The sequence below is a fragment of the Lactuca virosa genome, chromosome 4 (assembly GCF_052849685.1).
Source record: "Lactuca virosa cultivar CGN04683 chromosome 4, Lactuca_virosa_CGN04683_v6, whole genome shotgun sequence".
NCBI classification, from domain to species: domain Eukaryota; kingdom Viridiplantae; phylum Streptophyta; class Magnoliopsida; order Asterales; family Asteraceae; genus Lactuca; species Lactuca virosa.
The window spans coordinates 141,465,612-141,471,606 of record NC_136429.1 but is presented as its reverse complement, the minus strand read 5'-3'; positions in this window follow the sequence as shown (position 1 = coordinate 141,471,606).

Genomic DNA, 5,995 nt, shown 5'->3' with positions numbered 1-5,995 from the left:
AAAGGAAAGGAGTCGGCATGACTGCAGCGCATCACACCACTATTTTCCGCACTATGATGTTCTTGGGATTTGTACTTTAACATTATTATGACTTGTTTTGAGACATATGACTTATGGGTTTTTATGATATGGGATAACTCAATGATGTTTTTAATAATCTGTTTTATGAATTATTAAATTAAAAATGAAATTTTTGGCATTGGATTTTGGGATGTTACAGGAGTCTTATAAAAAAATAACAAATATATTTTTAGTTTATAAAAAAACCAAACCATCAAGGATACATTTATAGAGGTTAGAATGAAATAAAAAAACCAAAGAAAGTTTTAGAATGACAACCTTTGAAGCCTTTGAACCCACTTGGTTTTGGGGTGTTGATGAAGATAGCAAAAATTCAAGAACAAAATTTCTCTATGTGTATCCACCATCAAGAGTAAGGCACTTGGAATGCTAGTTCCTTCTTGTATTCTTGAGTGTCATAAGCCTTTAAGTGCTTAAATCAAATAAGCAGTAAAGGAGACAACTCAAGAGGGCTTCTAATCTTGCAACAGTCTACAAAAGACAGCAAGAAGAGAAAGAGAGAAAGAGAGTTTCAGCCTTGAAAGAAAGAGTAGAAGAACTAGTAAAAGCCAATAAAAAACTCATGCAAAACACTCTCTTATATACCCATAAAAAATCAAAAGCAACCCCATTAAATAATACAAAATAATCCCCTTACTTTAGAGGCATGGGGGACAAAGGGGGAGGTTAACAAGCAACCTCCCATGCATTCATTTTTTTCGGCCATGTCCTTTAAAAGAAGAAAGTGTAACACCCGATGGTTCTAAGGTATTATTTATTTATTTCATTGTCTAAATCATGTAAGTTGTTTTGGGCTTAGTGGATTGGGACTTTATGAGTGGGCTTAGTCGAGGCCGTACACTGGGCGTAAGCCTGGTGTACACGGGGAGTAAATGGAACATAAGGAACACGGAGGCATGCACGTACGCGCAACGTACAAGGTGGTACGCGATTGTACGTGGTCAGACTCAAAACCCTAATTTATAGGGTTCATGCCCTAAATAATGTCATTAAGTCCCAAGTGTCAGCCTCCTTATCAGCCTCTATTGTCTAGAAACCCTAATATCGAACCCTATAGCACCTTCGTGTGTTCTTGACCTTGTGGAGTGTATTTTTGGTAGTTTGGAGACTTGGAAGGAAGAAGAAGAAGTTGGTGAAGAAGAGTTGTTGAACTTTGAGCTTGAAGATGCGAGTTATCATCATCTTTTGGCACTCATTTGAGGTATAAAGCTCAGAACTTGCTTTGTTTATACTTAGATCTCCTTTGTTTGAGTTTTTGGACCCTTTTGGCCCCATAGATGAGATCTTGTGGATTATTGTCATTTCTGAATCTTAGAGTTGCTACTCTTGGTGTTGTTTTGGTCCTAGAGTCATAAAGTTGCCATCTTTGAAGCTTAGAACCATCCATGCATGAGTTTGAGTTCATTTTATGGAAGTAGAGTGTTGTATTTCGGGTATGGGTTCATTTGGGAGCATGAAAAGCCGCCAAGTTGATGAGTTTATGGTTTAAGATGTTGCATATGACTCAGATATGTGATTGGGATCCTTAGACTTAAGTATTTAAGAGCTTATTGGAGAAATGGCTTAATGGATGAGTACGACGGGCATACAAGCTCGTACCCGCAGCGTACAAGCCATGCAGCATGTACGCTTAACGTACAGTTGAGTACGCCCCGCGTACTCAATGGTTTGGGCTTTGCGTCTTTTGGGCCTCGGTTAGGCTATTTCCTTGGACATTGTTTGTTTTGGGCTTTAATGGGCCATCTAAAATCGAGCCTTTGGACTGAGTGAGTTTATTGGGCCTAGGGGTAAGGCCCATATTGGGGGTTTGGGCCCAATTTGGAAAATTAGGCCATAAACGGGCCTTGAAGGAACAAGTGGTTTTGGGCCTTGGTTTTGGATCATTTTAGGTCAGGGGTAAAATGGTTATTTTACCCCAAGATTGAATCATTTATTTTGGAATGGAACCCAAGTGTTTATTGGGTGTTACTTTGTACTGTTGTCTCGGGGATTCGACAAGACAGCAATTAGGGATTTATTTTAGTGAGACTCAGCATTCGAGCTGAGTTTCCTCACTGGGTTTAGCGGGTCTAAGGAACCAAGGCCGACCCTTGATTGGTTATGTGAATATACTTGTTGTTTGTGTGATACTCCTTTTAAACCAACTTCGAATCCTGAGCAGATTGAAGTCATACCACTCGAAGTTTCGTTAACCAAGTCAGTTCCTGAGGAGGTTCGAACTTCAGACATCACTACAAACGTATCTGATACGGATGTAAATGTCAACATGGGTGAAGGAGATTCGAATAAAGAGATTTCAGTATCAGTCCAAGGTATTCCTGTATTATCAGTTGTAGACATTGTGCAATCTTTAATTCTGCATGCTAAACCATGTTCTATAATCACATCAATGGTATCAGAGCGGGTCTTTAATGACCAACGTGATTTTTGAAGAACGATTCTTGGTTTGGCAACATTTGTCACAATTGGAGCATTTTTGGTGAGTCTCTCTCTATGATCTCTCTTAATCTCATTAATTCGTGCGTTGGCAATTTTCATTTTTGATCGATTTGTTTCGTTGGATCTAATCCATTTCAACCTCATTGATGATCCAATAATTTTTTTTGATCAAGCCCAATCAAAATTTCTATCTGTTACTATTCATCAGATTAAGCCCAAACATTGAGATATTACTGTTCATGATCAATTTGTGAGCCCAAATTCGTTTACAACGTATGATTTATTAAACTTGTCCCTGATATAGTCACACGCTTCAAATGGTTGTACGTTGATGTTCTTGACTCGACTTTTGATCATCCTGTTCTCGCTATTTTTTTATTATCTTCTCATCGTTTCTTTTAGTTGATTAAGCCTGGATGATAATCTGGAACTGTATAATCGATTTCGTATGAGAGTTGTTATATTACAAAAGTTGATTGTGTTCCAGTTCAAGTGTTGAAATCGTGAAATTGGTTCTTTGATTTTAAAAATCTTGACCAAGAACACTTGAAGGAGGTAAAGAACGTTTGGATAATCAAGTTTTGATCTGAAATTGACCATTAGAATCATCAATTTTGTGTTTGTGGTTCTTTGACTTTGAAGAGTCAAACTGTGAAATATTCAAAGTCGATTTTCTGGGGTTGATTCGTTGAATTGGAGGTTGAAATCAGTTGATACAAGTTGAACAGAGGCTATGAATGTTGAAATCATACTTGATTTGGTGTTTATTTTCGAAAATCTCAACTCAGATGTCGATGTCGACTTGTGAAGACGTTGGGTTTCACAGTCGATGAATTGGAGTCACTCTTTGAAGGTGTTGGTTCGTGATCGACAGGAACAAATATGGGGTCGGATTCTTTTGATTTCGAAAATTTGATGGTTGATTTTGGATTGAAGAATTTTGTTCGATGTGTACTGCCAGAAGTCGAAATCGTTTAATGTGTCGATTGTTGATTTGGAGTCGACATGAGACAAAGGTTAAGAACGAAGGCTGTGAAATCGATACTTGGCAAACGAACTGGGAAAAATCAATTGAATCATTTTGATGTTCGTTAGTTGATTGAATGTTGATGTTGATGAACTGGAAAACGAAAGTTTGTGTTGGAGATTTTCGTATCTATGAGTTTGATTTTAGGGCTAAAGCACGAATGTTCAGATTTCTTGATGATGAGTTGTTGTTGAACGAACGAAAGTTTTTTTTATGATTTGGATCTCGATTCAGTGAGTCAATACAAATGGTTCAGACTTGATTCAGAGGCTTCGAATGCCTTCGTTTTCGTTAAAATGGGTTATGGATTTGGTGATTGAAACTAACGAACGAGAGAGATTTCGTACGAAGGGTGCTGAGGATTTCGTACGAAGGGTGCTGTGGATTCGTATGAATTGGGGAAGAAAATCAGATTTTTTGAAAATGATCCCTGCACTTACGAAAGTTTGACATCTTTTACAAAATTTCGTATGTTTTGAAGTATGGTGCAGATTTTTCGAAATTCGACCTTATATCTTCGAAAGTGTGACACATTGTATCCATCTTCGAATGTTGGGAAAAAATTTCGAATGTTGGGACAATTTTTCGTATGTTTGGAATGAAAAAGAAGAATTTTCGAATTTGGTCCCCGAAATTTCGACAGTTTGGCAGCAAGTACCCAATTTCGTAAAAGGACTGTTTTTGCTGAGAATTTGAAGAAAATGCATTTCAAGCCCCTGCAGTTAATGCAAATTGACGCTTTCTACCCAGCTTTGGAAAAGGGGGAGAGTTTTGCATTTTTAGCTGTTTTGGGCGCACCGGGTCACTGCAGAATTTTGAAATTGACAATTTCTACCCATTTTTGAGAAATTTTGTTAAAGGCGGTCCGTGAATGAAGCTAAAAATTCAAGATTTTTGGGTTTTTCAGATTGAAGCACAAAGTTTATGCCACATGTTAAGGGGGAGTTTTGACACGAAAAATTCCGAATAAAGCACGTTCTCTTTCCTTGAAGGTTTTATAATCAAAATTCGATTATAAAAAGGGGGAGAAATTTATATGGAAATTCGAACTTGAATTTTTCATATTACGCGGATTTGAAGACCAAAGTGACCTTGAATTTTTGAAGTATACGAAATGAAGCGATTGGAGATTCGAAAGTGATTTCGTTTCGAAATGGGTTTGGTTTTATTGAAGATTTTTGGGTTGTGTTTTTATGCTCAACTTTTGGGTGATTCTTTGGAGTTTGAGAAGCTCTTGATCATTCGTTGATGCTCGGTTTGTATGGTCTCACATCCTAGAGCCCAAATTGAAGAATCATGGAAGAATTGAAGATTGAAGTTCATTTCGACATGTGTCACCCTTGAGGCTCGGATCGCGTAGTTGCTCGATTTTGGAAGATTTGAAGTGGGTCATCCATTCCTAACTTTGAGGGGGAGAATGTTGGGGTACAAAGTTATCCATGTATGACTTTGTAATGTGTTGACTTTTGTAGACCCACTTGCATGTGGTGTATTAGCCTTTTGACTCATGAGATAGAGAGTGAGAGAGAGACATGTAAACACCTCTATATAAGGTGGGTTCATACCACTTGTAGAGGTGTGCTTGAGAGGTGTAAAAGTTGAGTGTGTAAGTGTGTGTTATTTATGTAGACTAGATCTAGATCATTTTTTGTGTAACACCATACACATTCGAATACATCTCTTAAACACCAAAATCACCGTGTTCTTTGTGCAATCTTTAATTCCGCATGCTAAACCAATGTTCATAATTCACATTAGTATGTGCTTGATGTATGTTTATTATGCGAGCCCATTATGCGAGTGTGGGCGGGGCCCGTTATGCGAGTGTGGACAGGGGCCGTTATATGTTATGTTTGGTATGCGGTATCTTAGGAACTCACTAAGCTTTGTGCTTACGTTTTTTAGTTTATGTTTCAGGTACTTCCGGTTCCATTGGGAAGAGACCGGGTTGACTGCATCGCACACACCATATGGATTCTGTTTATGGGACATACTCTGATTTTTATGATGTTTGACATACTTATTTTATTGGGTTGTATGAACAATGTTTTGGAATACTGTATTTACTTAAATCAAAAATGAAAATTTTGAGTCATAATTTTTGGATGTTTTAAGTTGGTATCAGAGCCTTGGCTTGAGGGATTCAGATACACTCTCGGGTGTGTCTGAAATCAAACTGAGGATTTGGTAAGAGTTTTCAAAAAGAAAAATAAATTCTTAGAAAGAGTTTTGCTAAAAAAAATGGAAAGGTGTGGTGAATGCAATCAGACGAGCTCAAGTAAGTTATCCCGAAATACTCATACATGTTTATGATATGTTTTGAATTGTGAATCTGTGAATCGCATGCTAGATTAGGGCTAAGGATCTAGGAGAGATGCCTCTGTATGCCTATTTTATGAGCTTGTAGACTTGCGTACTAGTACTGATCGGTCAGTAATAGGATGGCCT